This window comes from Phyllobates terribilis, unplaced genomic scaffold (assembly GCF_046119375.1).
Source record: "Phyllobates terribilis strain yellow unplaced genomic scaffold, ASM4611937v1 Scaffold_243__1_contigs__length_2969482, whole genome shotgun sequence".
In the NCBI taxonomy this organism is placed as follows: domain Eukaryota; kingdom Metazoa; phylum Chordata; class Amphibia; order Anura; family Dendrobatidae; genus Phyllobates; species Phyllobates terribilis.
In genome coordinates, this window is record NW_027363003.1 from 146,409 (window position 1) to 173,173 (window position 26,765).

A 26,765-nucleotide genomic window follows, 5' to 3' on the forward strand; every position below is an offset into this window, starting at 1 on the left:
GGCTATGTGGGGACCAATACATTAAATAGAAAGCTATATTGGGGCCCACTATGTTATCTGGAAGGTTTTGTGGGGCCCTTTGTATTAAATTGAGGGCTATGTGAGGCCTATTAAATTAAATGGAAAGCGTTGCGGGGCCCATAATATTATATGGAGGGCTATGTGAGGCGCATTTATCAAATAAAGGGCTATGTAGCGCCAATTATATTAAATGGAAGCCTGTGTTTTGTCCATTATATTAAATAGAGATGTATCTTGGCTCCATTATAATAAATGGAAGGCAATGTGGGGACCATTATATTAAATGGAGGGTTATGTGGGGCCCATTATATTAAATGGAAGCCTATATGGAGCCCAGTAAATTAAATGTAAAGCTATGTGGGGCCCAATATTTTAAATGGAAGGTTAAGTGGGGCCAATTGTATTAAATAGAGGGCTATGTGGTGCCCAATATAAAACATGGAAGGCTTTTTGGTGCCCATTATATTAAATAGAGGGATATTTTGGCCCCATTTTATTAAATGGAAGGCTATGTCAGGTCCAATATATTAAATGGAGTCCAGTGCGGCCTATTATATTAAATTGACGGTTATGTGGGGTTCAATAAATTAAATGAAAAGCTATGTGGAGCCCAATAACTTAAATTATAGTACATGGAAGGCAATGTGCGGCTCATTATACTATATAGAGGGCTATGTGGGGGCCATTATACTTTATAGAATTCTATGTGGGGGTCCATTATACTTTTGCCAATGGCAAATTGTGTGTTCCGGTGGCACTCCAAAGGTAAAGGGTGTGCTCCGGTGGCACTCCAACGTCATAGGGTGTGCTCTGGTGGCACACCAATGGCAAAAAGGCCAAAGAGTAGACTCTGGTGGCAGACTGAGCAGCCCTAGAGTGCGCCCCAGTGATAAGCAATAAGGCCAAAGAATGTACCCTGGTGGTAGGCTAAAAAGCCCTAGAGTGCGCCCCAGTGGTAAGCAATAAGGCCAAAAAGTGCACCCCGGTGGCAGGCTAAAAAAGCCTAAAATGAGTGCCCCGGTGGTAAGCAAAATGGTCAGAGTGTACCCCGGTCGCAGTTAAAAAGCCCAAGTTGGGTGCCCCGGTGGTAAGCTAAAAGGCCAAAGAGTGCACCCCGGTGGAAGCTAAAAAGCCCAAGATGGGTGCCCCGGTGGTAAGCAAAAAAGGTCACATATTGGGCCCCTCTGGTAGGCCTACGGGAAATAGAGTTCTCCGATGGCACACCAACGGTAAAGGGTGTGCCCGATGGTACTCCAATGGTAAAGGGTGTGCTTCAGTGGCATGCCAGTGGCAAAAAGTGTACTCCGGTGGCATGCTAATGGTGAAAGGTGTGCTCTTTTGGCACCCCAACTGTAAAGAGTGTGTTCCAGTGGCACCCCAGCAGCCAATGGTGTACTTCGGTGGCAGACCATCGGGAAATGGTGTGATATGTAAGGCTCATCATAACAAAAGGGAGGGCTATGTGGGACCCATTATTTTATATGGAAAGCAAGGTGGGGCCCATTATATGAATTAGGGGCTTATGTGGGGCTCTTTATATTAAATAAAAACATATGTGGGCCCCATTAAATAAAATGGAAGGCTATGTGGACCCCATTAAATTAAATGGAAGGCTATGTGGACCCCATTAAATTAAATGGAAGGCTATGTGGGGCCCATTATATTAAATGGAAGCCTATATGGGGCCCAATAAATTAAATGAAAAGCTACAGTATGTACAGCAATAATAAAAATGGTAATAATACAGGGTGGGCTATTTATATGGATACACCTAAATTAAATGGAATGGTTGGTGATGTCAACTTCCTGTTTATGGCACATTAGTATATGGGAGGGGGAAACTTTTCCAGATGGGTGGTGACTATGGCGGCCATTTTGAAGTCGGCCATTTTGGATCTAACTTTATTTTTTTCAATGGGAAGAGGGTGATGTGACACATCAAACTCATTGAGAATTTCATAAGAAAATACAATGATGTGCTTGGTTTTAACATAACTTTATTCTTTCATGAATTTTTTACAAGTTTATGACCACTTATAAAATGTGTTTAAAGTGCTGCCCATTGTGTTGGATTGTCAATGCAACCCTCTTCTCCCACTCTTGACACACTGATAGCAACACCGCAGAAGAAATGCTAGCATAGGCTTTCAGTATCCGTTGTTTCAGATGCTGAAAGGTTATATGGGGCCTATTAAAATAAATGGAAGACTATGCAGGACCTCTTGTAATAACTAGAAGGCAATTTGTGGCCCATTATATTAAACTAGATGGTGGCCCGATTCTAACTCATCGGGTATTCTAGAATATGTATGCGGCCGGCCGCGACCAATCAGCGAACCGTGTTAGTGAGGACCGGAGAGCATGTTTAAATTTGGAGCCAAAACCGGTGATTGGTCACGGCTGGCAGCCGCGACCAATCAGCGAATCGTATTAGTGAGAACCGGAGAGAGGGTACTTCCACTGTGAGCAGCCGGGAGATGACCGGCTGCTCGCAGCAGAAGTATCCCAACCGGCGGCGCCGCTCCCCAGTCCTCCCTTCACACTTGCCGTCGGGAGATCAGCGGCCCTAGCCGCCTATCTAGCGAAGGTAGCCGCATGAAGGTCAGCGGCGCCGCAGGTCGGGGTACTTCTGCTGCGAGCAGCCGGGAGATGACCGGCTGCATCGCCACTGACCTCTGTGCAGAGCGGTGTTTAAATTTGGAGCCAATATCGCTGATTGGTCGTGGCCGCCGAATCGTATTAGTGAGGACAGGGGAGCGGCGCTGCCTGTGCGGGTACTTCCACTGCGAGCAGCCGGGAAATGACCGGCTGCTCGCAGCAGAAGTATCCCGACCGGTGGCGCCGCTCCCCGGTCCTCCCTTCACACTTTCCGTCGGAAGATCAGCGGCCCTAACCGCTGATCTCCCAAAGGTAGCCGCATGGAGGTCAGCGGCGCCGCTGGTCGGGGTACTTCTGCTGCTAGCGCCGGTCATCTCCCGGCTACATCGCCACTGACCTCCGTGCGGCAGATGAGCTGCTAATGGCCGCCATCTTTTTCTGAAATCCCACGTCGCTGATTGACCACGGTCGGACCAATCAGTGACGCAGGACTTCCTGGACAGAAGGACAGACAGACATGATAAGACGATTATATATATTAAATGTAAGGTTATGTAGGGCCCAATATATTCAATGAAAAACTATATGGACCCATTATATAAAAGAAAAAGCTAAGTGTGGCCCATTTTATTAAATGGATGATGGCGTGCTCCCTTAGCAAGCCAGCGGGAAAGTGGCGTGCTTCCGGTGGCAAGCCAGCGGGAAAGTGGCGTGCTTCCGGTGGCAAGCCAGCGGGAAAGTGGCGTGCTCCGGTGGCAAGCCAGCGGGAAAGTGGCGTGCTCCGGTGGCAAGCCAGCGGGAAAGTGGCGTGCTCCGGTGGCAAGCCAGCGGGAAAGTGGCGTGCTCCGGTGGCAAGCCAGCGGGACAGTGGCGTGCTCCGGTGGCAAGCCAGCGGGAAAGTGGCGTGCTCCGGTGGCAAGCCAACGGGAAAGTGGCGTGCTCCGGTGGCAAGCCAACGGGAAAGTGGCGTGCTCCGGTGGCAAGCCAACGGGAAAGTGGCGTGCTCCGGTGGCAAGCCAACGGGAAAGTGGCGTGCTCCGGTGGCAAGCCAACGGGAAAGTGGCGTGCTCCGGTGGCAAGCCAATGGGAAAGTGGCGTGCTCCGGTGGCAAGCCAACGGGAAAGTGGCGTGCTCCGGTGGCAAGCCAACGGGAAAGTGGCGTGCTCCGGTGGCAAGCCAATGGGAAAGTGGCGTGCTCCGGTGGCAAGCCAACGGGAAAGTGGCGTGCTCCGGTGGCAAGCCAACGGGAAAGTGGCGTGCTCCGGTGGCAAGCCAGCGGGAAAGTGGCGTGCTCCGGTGGCAAGCCAACGGGAAAGTGGCGTGCTCCGGTGGCAAGCCAACGGGAAAGTGGCGTGCTCCGGTGGCAAGCCAACGGGACTGTGGCGTGCTCCGGTGGCAAGCAAACGGGAAAGTGGCGTGCTCCGGTGGCAAGCCAACGGGAAAGTGGCGTGCTCCGGTGGCAAGCCAACGGGAAAGTGGCGTGCTCCGGTGGCAAGCCAACGGGACTGTGGCGTGCTCCTGTGGCAAGCCAACGGGAAAGTGGCGTGCTCCGGTGGCAAGCCAACGGGAAAGTGGCGTGCTACGGTGGCAAGCCAACGGTAAAGTGGCGTGCTCCGGTGGCAAGCCAACGGGAAAGTGGCGTGCTCCGGTGGCAAGCCAACGGGACTGTGGCGTGCTCCGGTGGCAAGCCAACGGGACTGTGGCGTGCTCCGGTGGCAAGCCAACGGGAAAGTGGCGTGCTCCGGTGGCAAGCCAACGGGAAAGTGTCGTGCTCCGGTGGCAAGCCAACGGGAAAGTGGCGTGCTCCGGTGGCAAGCCAACGGGAAAGTGGCGTGCTCCGGTGGCAAGCCAACGGGAAAGTGGCGTGCTCCGGTGGCAAGCCAACGGGACTGTGGCGTGCTCCGGTGGCAAGCCAACGGGAAAGTGGCGTGCTCCGGTGGCAAGCCAACGGGAAAGTGGCGTGCTCCGGTGGCAAGCCAACGGGAAAGTGGCGTGCTCCGGTGGCAAGCCAACGGGACAGTGGCGTGCTCCGGTGGCAAGCCAACGGGACAGTGGCGTGCTCCGGTGGCAAGCCAACGGGACAGTGACGTGCTCCGGTGGCAAGCCAACGGGACAGTGGCGTGCTCCGGTGGCAAGCCAACGGGACAGTGGCGTGCTCCGGTGGCAAGCCAATGGGACAGTGGCGTGCTCCGGTGGCAAACCAACGGGAAAGTGGCGTGCTCCGGTGGCAAGCCAACGGGAAAGTGGCATGCTCCGGTGGCAAGCCAACGGGACTGTGGCGTGCTCCGGTGGCAAGCCAACGGGAAAGTGGCGTGCTCCGGTGGCAAGCCAACGGGAATGTGGCGTGCTCCGGTGGCAAGCCAACGGGAAAGTGGCGTGCTCCGGTGGCAAGCCAACGGGAAAGTGGCGTGCTCCGGTGGCAAGCCAACGGGAAAGTGGCGTGCTCCGGTGGCAAGCCAACGGGAAAGTGGCGTGCTCCGGTGGCAAGCCAACGGGAAAGTGGCGTGCTCCGGTGGCAAGCCAACGGGAAAGTGGCGTGCTCCGGTGGCAAGCCAACAGGAAAATTGGCGTGCTCCGGTGGCAAGCCAACGGGAAAGTGGCGTGCTCCGGTGGCAAGCCAACGGGAAAGTGGCGTGCTCCGGTGGCAAGCCAACGGGACTGTGGCGTGCTCCGGTGGCAAGCCAACGGGACAGTGGCGTGCTCCGGTGGCAAGCCAACGGGAAAGTGGCGTGCTCCGGTGGCAAGCCAACGGGAAAGTGGCGTGCTCCGGTGGCAAGCCAACGGGAAAGTGGCGTGCTCCGGTGGAAAGCCAACGGGAAAGTGGCGTGCTCCGGTGGCAAGCCAACGGGACTGTGGCGTGCTCCGGTGGCAAGCCAACGGGAAAGTGGCGTGCTCCGGTGGCAAGCCAACGGGAAAGTGGCGTGCTCCGGTGGCAAGCCAACGGGAAAGTGGCGTGCTCCGGTGGCAAGCCAACGGGAAAGTGGCGTGCTCCGGTGGCAAGCCAACGGGAAAGTGGCGTGCTCCGGTGGCAAGCCAACGGGACTGTGGCGTGCTCCGGTGGCAAGCCAACGGGACTGTGGCGTGCTCCGGTGGCAAGCCAACGGGAAAGTGGCGTGCTCCGGTGGCAAGCCAACGGGAAAGTGGCGTGCTCCGGTGGCAAGCCAACGGGAAAGTGGCGTGCTCCGGTGGCAAGCCAACGGGACAGTGGCGTGCTCCGGTGGCAAGCCAACGGGACAGTGGCGTGCTCCGGTGGCAAGCCAACGGGACAGTGGCGTGCTCCGGTGGCAAGCCAACGGGAAAGTGGCGTGCTCCGGTGGCAAGCCAAAGGGACTGTGGCGTGCTCCGGTGGCAAGCCAACGGGAAAGTGGCGTGCTCCGGTGGCAAGCCAACGGGAAAGTGGCGTGCTCCGGTGGCAAGCCAACGGGAAAGTGGCGTGCTCCGGTGGCAAGCCAACGGGAAAGTGGCGTGCTCCGGTGGCAAGCCAACGGGACTGTGGCGTGCTCCGGTGGCAAGCCAACGGGAAAGTGGCGTGCTCCGGTGGCAAGCCAACGGGAAAGTGGCGTGCTCCGGTGGCAAGCCAACGGGAAAGTGGCGTGCTCCGGTGGCAAGCCAACGGGACTGTGTCGTGCTCCGGTGGCAAGCCAACGGGAAAGTGGCGTGCTCCGGTGGCAAGCCAACGGGAAAGTGGCGTGCTCCGGTGGCAAGCCAACGGGACTGTGGCGTGCTCCGGTGGCAAGCCAACGGGAAAGTGGCGTGCTCCGGTGGCAAGCCAACGGGAAAGTGGCGTGCTCCGGTGGCAAGCCAACGGGAAAGTGGCGTGCTCCGGTGGCAAGCCAACGGGAAAGTGGCGTGCTCCGGTGGCAAGCCAACGGGAAAGTGGCGTGCTCCGGTGGCAAGCCAACGGGACTGTGGCGTGCTCCGGTGGCAAGCCAACTGGAAAGTGGCGTGCTCCGGTGGCAAGCCAACGGGAAAGTGGCGTGCTCCGGTGGCAAGCCAACGGGAAAGTGGCGTGCTCCGGTGGCAAGCCAACGGGAAAGTGGCGTGCTCCGGTGGCAAGCCAACGGGAAAGTGGCGTGCTCCGGTGGCAAGCCAACGGGAAAGTGGCATGCTCCGGTGGCAAGCCAACGGGACTGTGGCGTGCTCCGGTGGCAAGCCAACGGGAAAGTGGCGTGCTCCGGTGGCAAGCCAAGGGGAAAGTGGCGTGCTCCGGTGGCAAGCCAACGGGACAGTGGCGTGCTCCGGTGGCAAGCCAACGGGAAAGTGGCGTGCTCCGGTGGCAAGCCAACGGGAAAGTGGCGTGCTCCGGTGGCAAGCCAACGGGAAAGTGGCGTGCTCCGGTGGCAAGCCAGCGGGAAAGTGGCGTGCTCCGGTGGCAAGCCAACGGGAAAGTGGCGTGCTCCGATCGCAAGCCAACGGGACTGTGGCGTGCTCCGGTGGCAAGCCAACGGGACAGTGGCGTGCTCCGGTGGCAAGCCAACGGGACAGTGGCGTGCTCCGGTGGCAAGCCAACGGGACAGTGGCGTGCTCCGGTGGCAAGCCAACGGGACAGTGGCGTGCTCCGGTGGCAAGCCAACGGGACAGTGGCGTGCTCCGGTGGCAAGCCAACGGGACAGTGGCGTGCTCCGGTGGCAAGCCAACGGGACAGTGGCGTGCTCCGGTGGCAAGCCAACGGGAAAGTGGCGTGCTCCGGTGGCAAGCCAACGGGAAAGTGGCGTGCTCCGGTGGCAAGCCAACGGGAAAGTGGCGTGCTCCGGTCGCAAGCCAACGGGACTGTGGCGTGCTCCGGTGGCAAGCCAACGGGAAAGTGGCGTGCTCCGGTGGCAAGCCAACGGGAAAGTGGCGTGCTCCGGTGGCAAGCCAACGGGAAAGTGGCGTGCTCCGGTGGCAAGCCAACGGGAAAGTGGCGTGCTCCGTTGGCAAGCCAACGGGACTGTGTCGTGCTCCGGTGGCAAGCCAACGGGAAAGTGGCGTGCTCCGGTGGCAAGCCAACGGGAAAGTGGCGTGCTCCGGTGGCAAGCCAACGGGAAAGTGGCGTGCTCCGGTGGCAAGCCAACGGGAAAGTGGCGTGCTCCGGTGGCAAGCCAACGGGACAGTGGCGTGCTCCGGTGGCAAGCCAACGGGACAGTGGCGTGCTCCGGTGGCAAGCCAACGTGACAGTGGCGTGCTCCGGTGGCAAGCCAACGGGACAGTGGCGTGCTCCGGTGGCAAGCCAACGGGAAAGTGGCGTGCTCCGGTGGCAAGCCAACGGGACAGTGGCGTGCTCCGGTGGCAAGCCAACGGGAAAGTGGCGTGCTCCGGTGGCAAGCCAACGGGACTGTGGCGTGCTCCGGTGGCAAGCCAACGGGACTGTGGCGTGCTCCGGTGGCAAGCCAACGGGGAAAGTGGCGTGCTCCGGTGGCAAGCCAACGGGAAAGTGGCGTGCTCCGGTGGCAAGCCAACGGGAAAGTGGCGTGCTCCGGTGGCAAGCCAACGGGAAAGTGGCGTGCTCCGGTGGCAAGCCAACGGGAAAGTGGCGTGCTCCGGTGGCAAGCCAACGGGAAAGTGGCGTGCTCCGGTGGCAAGCCAACGTGAAAGTGGCGTGCTCCGGTGGCAAGCCAACGGGAAAAGTGGCGTGCTCCGGTGGCAAGCCAACGGGAAAGTGGCGTGCTTCGGTGGCAAGCCAACGGGAAAGTGGCGTGCTCCGGTGGCAAGCCAACGGGAAAGTGGCGTGCTCCGGTGGCAAGCCAACGGGAAAGTGGCGTGCTCCGGTGTCAAGCCAACGGGAAAGTGGCGTGCTCCGGTGGCAAGCCAACGGGAAAGTGGCGTGCTCCGGTGGCAAGCCAACGGGAAAGTGGCGTGCTCCGGTGGCAAGCCAACGGAAAAGTGGCGTGCTCCGGTGGCAAGCCAACGGGAAAGTGGCGTGCTCCGGTGGCAAGCCAACGGGAAAGTGGCGTGCTCCGGTGGCAAGCCAACGGGAAAGTGGCGTGCTCCGGTGGCAAGCCATCGGGACTGTGGCGTGCTCCGGTGGCAAGCCAACGGGAAAAGGTGTGCTCCGGTGGCATGCTAATGGTAAAGGTGTGCTCCAGTGGCATTCTAACGGTAAAGGTGTGCTGCGGTCACATGCTAATGGTAAAGGTGTGCTCCGGTGGCATGCTAACGGGAATAGGTGTGCTCCGATGGCATGCTAACGGGAATAGGTGTGCCCGGTGGCATACTAACGGGAAAAGGTGTGCTACGGTGGCATGCTAGCGGGAAATGGTGTGCTTCGGTGGCATGATAACGAGAAAAGGGGTACTCCATTGGCACCACAATGGTCAAGGGACTTGGAAATGTCACATGTGAAGTCATACTCGCATAGTGTCTGTTGTTGCAGGGATCAAAAGAGCGACCCGGTGGAACAAGATGTGGACACTGTGCGGCAGATGGTGGTTTAAGGACAGCAAACAGCAAAATAAGACCAAGCAACAGCAAGAAAACAATCCAAGAATTACCGCAGCAGACAAGTAAGTGATTGTGATTCTTTTAAACGGTGATGTATGATCAGATGAAGTGGAATGCAGTAAGTTTGGAAATATGATTAACATGTTAATAAAGTGTCTGAAATGTATGAGCGAGAAAGAGAAAAAGGTGGATTGTTACAGGGGGACAGCTGAGAGTAGGGAGTTGCAGAGAAAGTCCTTGTGACAGGTTTAGGATGTATACGGCTGTTTATTGCCTCCTCCACATACAAAGGCAGGAGATGAGACTATCAAACTATTGAACTTGGAGTTGTCAGTAATGTTGGAGGTGAAATTAATAAAGCAAGTAAAATGGGAAAGAAAAAAAGGGGTTGTATGTTTGCCTGGTCAGAGGGATGTTTGCCTGGTCATGGGGATGTTTGTCTGGTCAGAGGGATGTTTGCCTGGTCAGAGGGATGTTTGCCTGGTCAGGGGGATGTTTGCCTGGTCAGGGGGATGTTTGCCTGGTCAGGGGGATGTTTGTCTGGTCAGAGGGATGTTTGCTTCACGTTGGGGAAGAGGGAAAGGACTGAATGATCCGGCACCTGTCCTATCCACAGGATGGTCAGCTAGTGCCGCCATTGGGAAAGAGCTGACCTAGTGTCACTATCAATCATCAGAGTCTGCAGTACAACTGATTAGGGGTCCAGCAGGGGGGCGCTGATGACACAGGTGGACCTTGGGGCGGTTTTCCGGTTGCGGACGCTGCACCTAGAGGGTTTTCTTCATGTAATTATCCTCCTCACATTGCAGACTTGTGAACTTTATAAATTTTCTTCATTTGCTTATTTTCTTCCTTCTCTCCCAAACACGTTGCTGAAGTGCTGTCTCACCCCCACTGCCCCCATCCAGAAGCTTCTTGTGGCTGCTGTTCAGCGAGATTTGTCCTCTATATACCAGCAGTCTGTGTATGGGCCTGTCCCTGTCTGATCCTCTCTGCTCTCCACCCCTGCACTCAGACATGGGAAACCCTGTACTCGGATTACTTCACATCTTGGTGAACAACAGCTGAAAGGACCCTATAAAGGAGCCTGTACCAGGCAGGGGACAGCGGAGCAGCATTGTGCTTGTGGGGGCAATCGGGCGGTGGAGTCAGAAATTGGGGAATACTTGGGTGCTCTCTGGACGGACAATATTAGCGCTGCAGTAATTTCCCACAAGTTTTTCCACAGAGCGGCCACTAATATAGAATAAAGTAAAACAATTGTGCTCTGTAAATAATGGCTGTGCTTTGCTACAAATGCTTCATGTTTGCAGGAGGTTTTTTTTTCTTTAATAAATTTTATTTAGTTTATAATTGATTTTTTCTCTTTCTGCTAGATATCAGGACATGATAGAGGCCGTACGGGACTGGTATAAGAAGTTCTTGGCTGAGAAGGAAAGAAGCTTCATTCCTCCATGAGCTGCAGTTCTTTGTGTCCAGTCGGGAACTCTATTAGTAAGTAGATTTTATCACCGGCGCAGACATTTCCGGGAAGGTTCCAATTGGCCGAATACAAGACGTTCATTAAACTCTTCAGTTGAAATAAACGTCTGGTTATCATCCACAATACTTAATACCGGTCACTTGTCACAAATTTGTATATTTTTACCTGTTATAAAATGCTGCTGATCCCTTGAATCTTTTCTTTTTTTTTGTCATTTTAGACAAAACATTACATATTTCTGACAAGTCCCAGGTCTTTTCACACCACTCGTTTTGCAGGTTCTTTAATACTACAGCACTTACGTTATTGGGGTCATTTTTGTGCAGTTTGCAGTTACATGATTTTTTATACATGTTTTTTTTTTAAGGTTTGTCTTGTTATTACATCACATTCATCTTTTTCCTCTCTTGCTTTCCTGGACTGAAGGAAACATATCTCCAAGTCACTCTGAGCTGCCGGCAGGAGAGATGGACCCTCAGGAGCCTCCTAGTCTTCAGAATCCACATGAAGGAGAAGTCCAAGAACAAGAAAGGCCTCCGACAGCAGAGCAACCTGTCCGCCAAAAAGTCCCAGAAGAAGAAGCGATGGTCCCGCAGCTCATCTGTGTTTTTCCTAAATGTAGATTATACTTTTACTGATTGTAATTTTCTTGGTCGATACCAGATAAAGTTTTGGATGACAACTGTCTGAACTTGTGTCTTATTTTACATTTCTCCTTTTTTCTTCTTGCTTCCCCTCCAGTGAGATCTGGCTTAGGTGATAAAAGCCTTTCTCTAGCCGGTATTTTTGCAGCAGGCTGGAGAATGACTTTCTGGATGATAACTTGCCTTAGTCTCAGATGCCCATACACTAGTTAGCTTTAGACCGGACGCTTGTCCACACAACACATCCCGACTCCCCCATATACATGAATGTGGTTATATGTGTGGGGGAGATGGCCCCATACACAGCACATGGTCGGCTGCTCCAGCAAAAATCCTTGGGTTTGACCTACCTTCCTGTAATATATATGGGGGGCCATTAGTTGGATGTTTGCAGGACCCCTCTTTGTCCGACAGCTTCCCTCCCCCACACATAGCAAGCAGTGTACAGACAAGCTCCCTTCCCGCACATACAGCATATATATCATATAAAGAAAAAACCTAGAAGTCTGAACTGAAACATAAATTGATGTGCATGCAAAATGTAAATGCATGTTCACACACGGCCACTAGACAAAGAAAAACCAAAGACAAGCAAAATACCCAAGTAACTGGAAGTAAATGGGTAAATCGCACAGTGCAAAAATAATAAATAATGAAGGGTATTTAGTTAACATAATTTTGATCAAAATAATGTAAAAGCTATCCCGCCACGTCATAGCAACCCTTGTGGGACAGTCCTAACGCTAATATTAAAACCTTACCATTTGTCAAGTGACGTACATATGGATAAGGGCAGAGAGACTAACCCCCTAGTAGAAGCATAGACCTGAGGCAGAATAAACATTTCAGCTCAGACAAAGGGTGGCCACACCCTAATACAGGGGTCGACAAAGTTGTTCAGACTCTAGGAGCCAGCCAAAAAATTTAGGAGCCAGAATTTTTTTTGTTGACAAACTGTACATATAGACCCTCTCACACACGGCGTCTCCCCGGGGAGCACGGCCTTTGTATGTACTTACACAGGTAGCGGGAGTTGAGAACGGGCCCCCGGCCACAGCGATCCTTCCCCCCAGGGCCGGCTCCAGGTTTTTCTGGGCCCCGGGCGAAAGAGTCTCAGTGGGCCCTTTTAACACATACACGATTCATGATGCACAGATACGGCGGAGAAATAAATATATATAAATAAATATATATATTTATTACACATGGCCCAGCCTGCCCCCTCATCCTTCACATATGCAGACATATGCACACGCACACACGGTACGCAGACATATGCACACGCACACACGGTACGCAGACATATGCGTGCGCACACACGGTACGCAGACATATGCGCGCGCACACACGGTACGCAGACATATGCACGCACACACACGGTACGCAGACATATGCGCGCGCGCACACGGTACGCAGACATATGCGTGCGCACACACGGTATGCAGACACATGCGCGCGCACACACGGTACGCAGACATATGCACGCACACACGGTACGCAGACATATGCGTGCGCACACACGGTACGCAGACATATGCGTGCGCACACACGGTACGCAGACATATGCGTGCGCACACACGGTACGCAGACATATGTACACATACAGACATACACATAGATAAAACACAAATATATATACACAGTCATATACACTGACATTCACATACATGCACTCACACAGACCCATTACTAATATTTTTAATATGGGGATTGGGGAAGCCTCACTCACCTGTCCCCGGTCCAGTGTCCTGTCCAGCAGCTCCTCGGGTATGGGGCAGTGCAGGGCCCCCGGCGTGTCACAGACTTCATGGCCCTGGAACATCAGAGGGGCCCACTTGCGGTCGGGTCCGGGCCCCTCCCGCCCATCTGTGCAGGACCTCCGCTCCGACGGTGTTTGATTGCCGGCACTCCCCCAGACATGGCCGCACGCTGTGCGGCTGTGTCTGCTAGTAATGACGCGGCACAATTCAAGGTGCAGTGCCGTCGACCCTGCCGTGTCATTACTAGCAGACACAGCCGGACAGCGCGCGGCCATGTCTGGGGGAAGTGCCGGCAATCAAGCAGCGCCTGCGTCCCTGAACAGGTGCCGAGGAAGCGGCCAGGGCCCCGACAGTGAGCACCAGGCAACATTTTCTAGGCGCCAGACAACATTTTCTAGGCGACACTGGCGACCAGGCGCCTGGGTTTGTCGAGCCCTGCCCTAATATGTACTAAAGCACACTGAACTACAAAGAAAAAACCTAGAAGTCTGAACTGAAACATAAATTGATGTGCATGCAAAATGTAAATGCATGTTCACACAAGGACACTAGACAAAGAAAAACCAAAGGCAAGCAAAATACCCAAGTAACTAGAAGTAAATGGGTAAATCGCAAAGTGCAAAAATAATAAATAATGAAGGGTATTTAGTAGTGAAGAGCGAGCACTAAAATGCTCGGATGCTCAAAGCTCGGGCCGAGCTCGCCATGATACTCGGTTGCTCGACCTGAGCCACGAGCCCAATGTTAGTCTATGGGAGACCCGAGCATTTTCGCGGAGGCATCCCCGGCTGTCTTTTAAAAGCCTAACAAGTGCCCAAAACGATAGTGACAGTGCTCAAATGACATGGGGACAGCATGGGGATCGCCCCAGGAAGCATTTCTCACCCCCAGGTCACTTCTGTCAACAACGTGGTCAGAGGTATTAAGCCACTTTTAAGGGCTCACAATAAAACGTTCAAAAACTAAACTGAAACTGCTTTCCTGTGAAATATGTTAAGGAAGTTCCTTTCCAGGGTAAAGACTTGTGTATACGGAAAAATAAATAACAAAAAAAAAAAAAAATACTCCTCCACACCTTGGGCTATGTTCACAAGTAGCATTTTTAATGTGTTTTTGCACTTTTGTATTGCTTCAACCGTGACAAATGCATTCACCGGGAAATGTCATTTTAACATTTTACAACCTTATCTGGCCATGTGCTGTGTGACACATGCATACAGTGCTGAAAAGACATGGGGACAGCATGGGGAAGACCCCTGGAAGCATCTCTGACTCCCCGGTCACTGCCTAAAAGTGTGCCCATCAGAAGTCATCATTGCAGCATCAGAAGATGCAGACTTGCAACTATCCCCGTGCAAGTTCTTGTCCCAGGGCAGGGTTCAATTGTACCTCCCCCATTCCTTGCAATGCAAGCGCAAATATGCAGCCAACCACCCACCCACCCCCAGGCTGCAATACCATACTGCTTGCTTGCACTTGAAATTGGGCCTTTTAGGCATGTGGAGGTGGAATCTGGCCACCATGTCATGGCAGCGTTGGCGGCCTGGTATCCATACTCAGTCCCCAGCCGCCCGGCGGCAGGGTGTCCACACTCGGTCCCCAACCGCCAGGGGGCGGCCGGGTGTCCATACTCGGTCGCCAGCCGCCTGGGGGCAGCCGGGTGTCCATAAACGGTCCCCAGCCGCCCCTATTTCTCCTTGGAACATCCACCCACACACTTTTCTTAGCCTGGCCTGCTTTAGGGTAGCATTGGACGAGCCCACCAGAGAACCAGACTCCTCCGGTGGGCCCTGGCTTCTCCATCAGGGGAGTTGAGAGTGCCAAGGTGAGGACCATGATGATGATACAAGTTAGCATCTGCTTTGTTTTGTTGGAATGCAAGCGCATGTATGTAGTAGCGGCAAGGCCTGAGGTGGTCAGCGTTTTGGCGCATATCCTACCTCCTCCGAGGATTGCTGGATGTTTTCCTGCTACTATCCCAGTTCTATGACTCCCGTTAAAACAAAGCTTCAGGTGATGAATGATGGATGAGGTGGTGGCAAAGGAGAGCAGGAGGAACATGGACCATTCACATCAATATCAGGCCAGTCAACCACATATGTCTTGTAGGATATGTTTCTGTAACAAAAGGAGCGGTTTGGCTACACAGTTATAGGGCATACAGTGAGTGCAATGCCTACCAAAAATTTCGAGGCACTCCAATGTACCTTGGAAATGACATGGAGGTCAGAGGGCCTTAACTAAACAGTTTTTTCCATTTATAGCAACTGGGTCTCCTGTACACTGTTGGCCTAAACAGTGAATGGAAGGCTTTCCAAAAATTATGAGGAACTGCAATGCCCCTTGAAACAGACGTGGATTATAGCGTACTAAAAACCTTCTACCCACTATTGGGGAGTGGGTCTCCCTTAGTATTCGCCTTTGCATTGAAAAGCAAAAGCTGACTAAAATTAGGAGGAAATGCAATGTCCGTTGGAAGAGTTGTGGAGGTTAGAGGTAATTAAAAACAACATTTCAATGCCCCTAGGAAGAGCTGTGGAGCTCAGAGTGGCTTAAGAAGACTGTTTTAATGTCCCTTTGAAGAGACATGGAGGTCACAGTAGCTTAACAAGATGGTTTTAATGCCCCTCGGAAAAGACGTGGAGGTCCCAGTAGCTTAACCAGACGGTTTGAATGCCCCTCGGAAGAGGGGCTTTTAATGCCCCTTCCAAGAGCCATACAGTACAGCATAGTACAAACATTATTCCCATTATTGGGGAGTGTGTATCCCATAGTCATTGCTTATGCCTTCCAAGCAAAAGCTGCCAAAAATTGGGACGGAGGAACTTGCAATGCCTCTTACAAGAGCCATGCAGTACAGCATATTCCAAACATTATTCCCATTATTGGGGAGTGGGTCTCCCATAGTCTTTGCTTATGCCTTCCAAGCAAAAGCTGCCAAAAATTAGGACGAAGGAGCTTGCAATGCCCCTTACAAGAGCCATGCAGTACAGCATATTACAAACATTATTCCCATTATTGGGGAGTGGGTCTCCCATAGTATTTGCTTATGCCTTCCAAGAAAAAGCTGCCAAAAATTAAGAGGAACTGCAATGCCCGTTCGAAGAGTCGTGGAGGTTAGAGTTAATTAAAAACAACATATCAATGCCCCTTGGAAGAGCAGTGGAGTTCAGAGTGGTTTAACAAGACGCTATTAATGCCCCTCAAAAGAGATGTGGAGGTCCCATTAGCTTAACAAGACGGTTTTAATACCCCTTGGAAAAGTGGTGGAGGTCCCAGTAGCTTAACAAGACGGTTTTAATACCCCTCGGAAAAGTGGTGGAGGTCACAGTAGCTTAAGAAGACGCTTTTAATGCCCCTCAGAAGAAACGTGGAGATCCCAGTAGCTTAACAAGACGGTTTTAATGCCCCTTGGAAAAGTGGTGGAGGTCGCAGTAGCTTAACAAGACGCTATTAATGCCCCTCAGAAGAGACGTGGAGGTCCCAGCAGCTTAACAAGACGGTTTGAATGCCCCTTGGAAGAGACGTGGAGGTCACAGTAGCTTAACAAGACGCTATTAATGCCCCTCAGAAGAAACGTGGAGGTTCCAGCAGCTTAACATGACGGTTTTAATGCTCCTCAGAAAAGTGGTGGAGGTCCCAGTAGCTTAACAAGATGGTTTTAATGCCCCTCAGAAACGTAGTGGAGGTCCCAGTAGCTTAACAAGACTGTTTGAATGCCCCTTGGAAGAGACGTGGAGGTCCCAGTAGCTTAACTGGCCGGTTTAAATGCCCCTTGGAAAAGTGGTGGAGGTCACAGTAGCTTAACAAAACGCTATTAATGCCCCTCAGAAGAGACATGGAGGTCTCAGTAGCTTAACAAGACGGTTTTAATGCTCCTCAGAAAAGTGGTGGAGGTCCCAGTAGCTTAACAAGACGGTTTTAATGCCCCTTGGAAAAGTGGTGGAGGTCGCAGTAGCTTAACAAGACGGTTTGAATGCCCCTTGGAAGAGACGTGGAGGTCCCAGTAGCTTAACAAGACGGTTTTAATGCTCCTCAGAAAAGTGGTGGAGGTCCCAGTAGCTTAACAAGACGGTTTTAATGCCCCTTGGAAAAGTGGTGGAGGTCGCAGTAGCTTAACAAGACGGTTTGAATGCCCCTTGGAAGAGACGTGGAGGTCCCTGTAGCTTAACAAGACGGTTTGAATGCCCCTTGGAAGAGACGTGGAGGTCCCAGTAGCTTAACAAGACTGTTTTAATGCCCCTCGGAAAAGTGGTGGAGGTCACAGTAGCTTAACAAAACGCTTTTAATGCCCCTCGGAAGAGACGTGGAGGTCCAAGTAGCTTAACAAGACGGTTTGAATGCCCCTTGGAAGAGACGTGGAGGTCCCAGTAGCTTAACAAGACGGTTTGAATGCCCCTTGGAAGAGACGTGGAGGTCCCAGTAGCTTAACAAGACAGTTTTAATGCCCCTCGGAAAAGTTGTGGAGGTCACAGTAGCTTAACAAGATGCTTTTAATGCCTCTCAGAAGAGACTTGGAGGTCCCAGTAGCTTAACAAGATGGTTTGAATGCCCCTTGGAAGAGAAGTGGAGGTCCCAGTAGCTTAACAAGACGGTTTTAATGCTTCTCGGAAAAGTGGTGGAGGTCCAAGTAGCTTAAAAAGACGCTTTTACTGCCCCTCGAAAAAGTGGTGGAGGTCGCAGTAGCTTAACAAGACGATTTGAATGTCCCTTGGTAGAGACGTGGAGGTCCCAGTAGCTTAACAAGACAGTTTGAATGCCCCTTGGAAGAGACGTGGAGGTCCCAGTAGCTTAACAAGACGGTTTTAATGCCCCTCGGAAAAGTGGTGGAGGTCACAGTAGCTTAACAAGTCGCTTTTAATGCCCCTCAGAAGAGAAGTGGAGATCCCAGTAGCTTAACAAGACGGTTTGAATGCCCCTTGGAAGAGACGTGGAGGTCACAGTAGCTTAACAAGACGGTTAGAATGCCCCTTGGAAGAGACGTGGAGGTCACAGTAGCTTAACAAGATGGTTTTAATGCTCCTCGGAAAAGTGGTGGAGGTCCCAGTAACTTAACAAGATGCTTTTAATGCCCCTCGGAAAAGTGGTGGAGGTCCCAGTAGCTTAACAAGACGCTTTGAATGCCCCTTGGAAGAGACGTGGAGGTCACAGTAGCTTAACAAGATGGTTTTAATGCTCCTCGGAAAAGTGGTGGAGGTCCCAGTAGCTTAACAAGATGCTTTTAATGCCCCTCGGAAAAGTGGAGGTCCCAGTAGCTTAACAAGACGGTTTTAATGCCCCTTGGAAAAGTGGTGGAGGTCGTAGTAGCTTAACAAGACTGTTTGAATGCCCCTTGGAAAAGTGGTGCAAGTCCCAGTAGCTTAACAAGATGGTTTGAATGCCCCTTGGAAGAGACGTGGAGGTACCAGTAGCTTAAAAAGACGGTTTTAATGCCCCTCGGAAAAGTGGTGGAGGTCCCAGTAGCTTAACAAGACGGTTTTAATGCCCCTCGGAAAAGTGGTGGAGGTCCCAGTAGCTTAACAATACGCTTTTAATGCCTCTCAGAAGAGACGTGGAGGTCCCAGTAGCTTAAAAAGACGGTTTTAATGCCCCTCGGAAAAGTGGTGGAGGTCCCAGTAGCTTAACAAGACGGTTTTAATGCCCCTCGGAAAAGTGGTGGAGGTCCCAGTAGCTTAACAATACGCTTTTAATGCCTCTCAGAAGAGACGTGGAGGTCCCAGTAGCTTAACAAGACGGTTTGAATGCCCCTTGGAAGAGACGTGGAGGTCCCAGTAGCTTAACAAGACGGTTTTAATGCTTCTCGGAAAAGTGGTGGAGGTCCCAGTAGCTTAATAAGACGCTTTTAATGCCCCTCGAAAAAGTGGTGGAGGTCGCAGTAGCTTACCAAGACGGTTTGAATGCCCCTTGGAAGAGACGTGGAGGTCCCAGTAGCTTAACAAGACAGTTTGAATGCCCCTTGGAAGAGACGTGGAGGTCCCACTAGCTTAACAAGACGGTTTTAATGCCCCTCGGAAAAGTGGTGGAGGTCACAGTAGCTTAACAAGTCGCTTTTAATGCCCCTCAGAAGAGAAGTGGAGATCCCAGTAGCTTAACAAGACGGTTTGAATGCCCCTTGGAAGAGACGTGGAGGTCACAGTAGCTTAACAAGACGGTTAGAATGCCCCTTGGAAGAGACGTGGAGGTCACAGTAGCTTAACAAGATGGTTTTAATGCTCCTCGGAAAAGTGGTGGAGGTCCCAGTAACTTAACAAGATGCTTTTAATGCCCCTCGGAAAAGTGGTGGAGGTCCCAGTAGCTTAACAAGACGCTTTGAATGCCCCTTGGAAGAGACGTGGAGGTCACAGTAGCTTAACAAGATGGTTTTAATGCTCCTCGGAAAAGTGGTGGAGGTCCCAGTAGCTTAACAAGATGCTTTTAATGCCCCTCGGAAAAGTGGAGGTCCCAGTAGCTTAACAAGACGGTTTTAATGCCCCTTGGAAAAGTGGTGGAGGTCGTAGTAGCTTAACAAGACTGTTTGAATGCCCCTTGGAAAAGTGGTGCAGGTCCCAGTAGCTTAACAAGATGGTTTGAATGCCCCTTGGAAGAGACGTGGAGGTACCAGTAGCTTAAAAAGACGGTTTTAATGCCCCTCGGAAAAGTGGTGGAGGTCCCAGTAGCTTAACAAGACGGTTTTAATGCCCCTCGGAAAAGTGGTGGAGGTCCCAGTAGCTTAACAATACGCTTTTAATGCCTCTCAGAAGAGACGTGGAGGTCCCAGTAGCTTAACAAGACGGTTTGAATGCCCCTTGGAAGAGACGTGGAGGTCCCAGTAGCTTAACAAGACGGTTTTAATGCTTCTCGGAAAAGTGGTGGAGGTCCCAGTAGCTTAATAAGACGCTTTTAATGCCCCTCGAAAAAGTGGTGGAGGTCGCAGTAGCTTACCAAGACGGTTTGAATGCCCCTTGGAAGAGACGTGGAGGTCCCAGTAGCTTAACAAGACAGTTTGAATGCCCCTTGGAAGAGACGTGGAGGTCCCACTAGCTTAACAAGACGTTTTTAATGCCCCTCGGAAAAGTGGTGGACGTACCAGTAGCTTAATAAGACGCTTTTAATGCCCCTCAGAAAAGTGGTGGAGGTCCCAGTAGCTTAACAAGACGGTTTGAATGCCCCTTGGAAGAGATGTGGAAGTCCCAGTAGATTAACAAGACGGTTTTAATGCTCCTCGGAAAAGTGGTGGAGGTCGCAGTAGCTTAACAAGACGCTTTTAATGCCCCTTACAAGAGCCATACAGTACAGCATTTTAAAAATATTATTCCCATTATTGGGGAGTGGGTCTCCCACAGTCTTTGCTTATGCCTTCCAAGCAAAAGCTGACAAAAATAAGGACGGAGGAACTTTCAATAATGGCAACACGGACCACGGTCACCCTAGTGGTATAGTGGTGGTGGAGGCTGAGGATAAGGAGAAGAACATAAAACAGCCGAAATGAGGAAGCGTATACCCATGTGTGGGTGTGAAGCAGTGCATGTGAATACACCTTCCGAAATAACACAGTGGATTTGACTTTATGTTACTCTGCTGTCATTTGGTGGTGATGAGAAGTCTGGCCCAATCCAGCTACTGTTCATTTTGATAAGGGTCAGCTTGTCAGCATTGTCAGTTGACAGGCGAGTGCGCTTATCAGTTATAATTACCCCAGCAGCACTAAAAACACGCTCTAATAACACGCTAGCGGCAGGGCAGGCCAGGACCTCCAAGGCGTACAGAGCGATTTCATTCCAAGTGTCCAGCTTGGATACCCAATAATTAAAAGGCACAGAGGAATCACGGAGGACGCTGGTACGGTCGGCAAGGTACTCCCTCACCATCTTTTGAAACTTTCCACTGCTTGTGAGAGTACCCCGCGCCTCAGGGCCTGTAAGCTGGGCAGGTCTCAGAAAACTGTCCCAGAATGTTGACAGTGTTCCCCTGCCTCTGCTGGATTGGAGTTGCCTCTCTCTCGCTTGTACGCCTTGGTTGGTCAACGAACTGTGACCTCTGCCGCTAGCGTGTTCAGATGGGAATTTTTTTTTAACAGTTCTGCAGCAAGGGCCTTCTGGTACTGCCCCATTTTCATAGACCTCTCCACCTCAGGAATAAGAGAGTGAAAGTTCTCCTTGTAGCGGGGGTCTAAAAGTGTCACCAACCAGTAATGACTGTCACCCAACATTTTGACAACGCGAGGGTCACGGTTAAGGCAGAGTAACATAAAGTCAGCCATGCGTGCCAGACTGGTAACGGGCAAGACTTCCGTGTCCTCACCAAGATGACGACTGACCATGCTCTCCTCCTCCTCCTCCTCCCCCCCCCCTGTCCTCAGGCCACCCACGCTGAACTGACAGTATGACAGTTGTACAGGTACTACCGTCTACAGCGCATGATACAAGCTCCTGTTCTTCCTCCTCCTCCTCTCCCTCATTGTCCCCCAATGCACGTTGGGATGAGATGAGGCTGGGCTGTGTGTAATCGACCGCTACGGCTTCTTGATCCATTTCATCATACTCTGGCTGCAATGCCTCCTCTTTAATTCTCTGCAGAGAGCATTGCAAAAGAAAGACAAGTGGAATGCTGACGCTAATGATGGCGTCATCGCCACTCACCATCTTGGTGGACTCCTCAAAGTTTGTCAAGATGGTACATACAGTACAGACCAAAAGTTTGGACACACCTTCTCATTTAAAGATTTTTCTGTATTTTCATGACTATGAAAATTGTACATTCACACTGAAGGCATCAAAACTATGAATTAACACATGTGGAATTATATACTTAACAAAAAAGTGTGAAACAACTGAAAATATGTCTTATATTCTAGGTTCTTCAAAGTAGCCACCTTTTGCTTTGATGACTGCTTTGCACACTCTTGAGAGACTGCCATAAAGACTGAGAGGAGGGGGCATCTTTGCATGCAGTATGGACAGGGGATTGCCATGCACACACAACAGGTGACACCCGCTGACACTGGTCATGGACCCTGGGGTTCGCCCCACAAAGTCGGGTGCTTTGCTGCCATGTGCTTGATCATGCTGGTGGTGGTCAGGCTGGTAGTTTTGTCACCCCTGCTGATGCTGGCATGGCAGGTGGTACAAATGGCCTTTTTGGGGATATCAGCAGAGTCTTTAAAAAAATTCCAGACTCTGGAAGACCTACAGGTTGTACTGGCAACGTCCCTCGTGTTGGTGTTACGGGGAACTGTTGCCGGCCTTCTGTGTGCGGCCACCACACTGCTTTTTTCTGCCTGTTGGGGTACTCTGCCTCCCTCACCCTGTCTGCTGCTGGCCTCGCTCTGCATGTCCTCCTGCCACATTGGGTCAGTTACTAGATCATCCACCACCTCCTCCTCTTCCACTTGCGCACCACGATCCTCCTCCTCACTTCCTGGCAATTGTGTCTCGTCATCGTCAACCTCTTGTGACAAATTGCCAGCGTTGACTTCCTCTGGCCGTGGCTGTTCAAATATTTGGGCATCTCTACATGGGATCTCCTCTTCCACCACTTCAAGCGGAGCAGGCGAGGGGCACAAATCTGGAAATGGACCAGTGAACAGCTCTTCAGAGTGTCCAAGTGTGGGATCAGTTGCTGTCTGACGACACTCGGCATGGTGGGAGGGAGGAGCATCAGGGTGAGGAGGAGTATGCGGTCGAGACTCATGGCTACTAAGAGTTGACCGTGTGGAAGACAGACCGGAGGTGGTGGTGCCCAGGTAACTGGAAGTATTATCTGCTATCCAATTAATAACCTGTTCACACTGATCTGGTGTTGTTCTGTGCTTCCCTAGTAATTCGGTCAAGAAGTGGGAGCGAGAAGATATGGCTGTTGGTTGTGGCACATTTTCACCTTGGCCACGGCCCCGTCCTCTGCATGCACCATCACCAGAACGTCCACTTCCATGTCCCTTGCCACGCGCCTTGCCCATTGTAAAGTAAGTAAAATAGCTTACACTCGCACCATCAATGGAAAAAGGGTAATAAAGTAGATTAGAACCGTGGAAGAGGAAAACCACAGTTCTATTTCTCTGGCCTACACCCGACTCTTTTAAACAATCTGAACAATCAGGGAGAAACTATTACTGTTTTTCTTTACGGAAAAAATACCAAAAGGTGAATAATAGAGATTTTTTACCGTGGAATGGCAAAACCACAGTTATTGTTTACTGGGGTATACCAGAAAATTTTAAATAGATATATTTGTGTCTGAACAATCAGGAGACAGTACTGTTTTTCTTTACAGCAAAAAATGCAAAAAAGCAGGATAATACAGAGATTTGACCCGTGGAACTGCAAAACCACACTTGTATTTCTCGGGCCTACACCAGACTATTTTCAACAGATATATTTGTGTCTGAACAATCAGGAGACACTACTACTGTTTTTCTTTGCGGCAAAAAATGCCAAAAGCAGGATAATAGAGATTTTTTACCGTGGAACAGCAAAACCACAGTTATAATTTACTGGTGTATACCAGACTATTTTCAACAGATATATTTGTGTCTGAACAATCAGGAGATACTATTAGTTTTTTTTTTTACGGTGACACATATTACGATAACTTGCACCCATAGTGCAAAAAAACCAAAAACCCTAAAAAAACACAATGGGTTCAACCGTACTCAAATTGTTAACTAGGAGCAATGATTAGTGTGAATAATATAATATTTTGATTGGAGATGATCCAACCTCTGGTTCCACCACTGATCCTGAGAATGAAGGAATGGGGAACCTATCAGCTTTTTTTTTTCCTGCACAGCTGTGCTCCCAACCACCCACAGTGCAAAAAAAAAAACCTAAAAAAACAATAGGTATAACCGTACTCAAATTGATAATTGGGAGCAACGATTAGTGTGAAGGATATAATATTGTGATTGGCGATGTTCCATCCACTGATTCTGAGAAAGAAGGAATGGGGAACCTATCAGCTTTTTTTCCTGCACAGCTGTGCTCCCACCCATTGCGCAAAAATACCCTAAAAAAATGCACGTACTCAAATTGTTAATTGGGAGCAATGATGAGTGTGAAGGGATATAATATCTTGATTGGCGATGGTCCGACCTGTGGTTCCGCCACCGATCCCAAGAATGAAGGAATTGAGAACCTGTAAGCTTTTTTTTTCCTGCACAGCTGTGCTCCCAACCACCCACCCATAGTGCAAAAAATAAAAAAAACAATAGATCCAACTGTACTCAAATTGTTAAATTGGGAATGTGAAAAAAATAATGCATCCACTTCTTTCTAAATTAGGCTGTCAGACCCCCAAGAATGACATCCTAGTAATATGCCATGACTTATACCTCTTTAAATGTATGCAAAGGATAAACCTGGATATGCAGGTATACGTTCTATTGATTGATTTCTATAAGGGCCTATTTACACATGTAAATGTGTATCTGCTACGGACATGAATGATCGGCTGCAGCCCTTCCACTTGGCCAGTCAATGGATCCGCAAATCACAACAAGTAATTCAAGGAAATGGAAAAGTAACAAAAAAAAATTCTAGTAACATTGCATAGCGTACCGGTGATTGCGCTATTTAACTTGCCATCAGTGATTGACAGCATATAAATGGTTAAACAGCAGTGATTGACGCTTCGCTCTGGCCGCTGCTGTTACAGCAAGATGTCAGCTGTGTAGGATGGGGGCTCTGCTCCTGAGCCCACCCGAAACAGCAATCCAATGGACGGTTTCACACACCACATTATCCAGTGGTGTTTAATTTGCTTTTCTATTTAGGAAACAAAACCGTTTTAATAACGTTTTCCTTCTCTGGTATCTAGGAGCCATTTCAGCTATTTGTAAAGGGAATCTGTCAGCAGGTTTTTCTTGGCTATTCTGAGAGCAGCATGATGGGGTGAGCGCCACACTAGGAGTAGGACCACCGAGCCCAGAGCTATTGCAAGACGTGCAGACAATATATACCAGGTATGAATGAATCCAATACAACATTATTGTTACTTGGGAATTAACCTACTTGGATATAATACATCCCTTGATATGTATATACCAAAAGGTCATTATCTTGGGAATGCCTATATTGGCTTTTATTATTTGGGATTATATCCTTTTACTATGTGACCTAGGATATACTATCAGTATGCATTAGCACAATTGGAGCTACTACTATTTAGCCCTGGTGTCTCTGCAATTCAAATATTTACATTATACCTCCTCACTATTATATGGTATTACTATATATATGTGTGTGTGCTCTTTTCTTTGCCGCCATGTACCCAAATTATTATAATAAAGGTCTTTTTTAACACATTGACCCCTTGTCGGATGTACTATATATTGGTTGTTGTTGAGAGCAGCATGATGTAGAGACAAAGACCCCTTACAGGTCTTTTATTAGCAGAAGATTATCACTAGAGGACTAGTAAACCTGCAGCCAGGTAGTCCAACCACGCCCCCCACCACTGATTGGCAGTTTATATACAGTGTACACAGAAAGCGGCCAATCAGTGGTGTGGGTGGGGTTATTATACAGAGCTCAGCATTCAGAGATCTGCATGAGAAAAAAAAACCTGCAATTTTATCAAAATAACACCAAGCAGCCCAGTAAGTGATACATCGTTGGAATCAGGGCCTCGGATTATGCTGCTCTCAAATGAGATAGCAAAAACCTGCTGACATATTCCATTTAAAGGGGCAGCTGCTACTAAATCCAGACATGGTGCAAAATGTAAATTCTGCTGCAGATTTACTGCTGTAGATTTTTAATTCCTAAAAATCCCTGTAGATTCAGAGGATCTCAACCTTTTCAATGCAAATTATTTTCAAGACTTATTCACAGATATTATGAAATATTACAGTAGAAATAAAAAAAAAAAAAGCACAATACCTAAACCCCTTCCTTGGGAAAAATATACGGCAAGTATAAGAAAGACAAAAATTTATTCTGGAGTCATATTGAAGTGTAAATAGAATTGTAACCATACAATGTAAACAGCAGCGAATGTAAGTAGGATCCACTGGATCTATATAAGAGGAACGCTTTCCAAAGCTGATCTTCTGAGCCCACCGCTATGCTGGCTGCACCGGCATTGTGATCGTCAGCACCTGGAATATACGTCACGTTTTACTGCAGCTCATAGAACCAAATGATAAGACGCAGAGCAGTGTGAGGCTTGTGACTCGCTATACACAAAATATACGACATGTTTGATGAATGGCATAAAGGAAAGCCGATGCATTCAGATGTCTCTGGGCAACTATATGTTGTGATAGATAAGTTCCTGTCAGGGTGAGGGGCAGCATCCTATCTGCTCACTCATCATGACAGGTTTACAACATGTTGACTCATGGACGTGATCAGTCAGTCAATCAATGACAGATGCACGTTCTTGATTCCGACAGGTAGGTCAGAGATGTCCGTCTCAATCAGTTTACCTTCACCCATCTAGGATGGATGGCTGCTGACATCGTTGGCCATTATGTCCATATGCAATTATTATCCCCTAATTGTGATGTACAGTACAAATTTATATTGTGGTACCGTGTTAGCCAGAAAATTTGATGGAAATAATTTTATGCCCAAAAATGGCAAAAGTATTCTCGGAGTGATACCTTTATTGGCTAACCAGAAAAAAAATATATATATGCAAACTTACAGAGCACACAGGCTCCTTCTTCAGGCAGGATTACAAATGTTAAGAATTCATTTGTAATATTGCCTGAAGAAGGAGCATCTGTGCTCTGAAAGCTTGCATATATTTTTTTTTCTGGTTAGCCAATAAAGGTATCACTCCAAGAATACTTTTGCCATTTTTGGGCATAAAAGTATTCACATAGAATTATCCACTAATTAAAAGAATTTATTTTTGCTA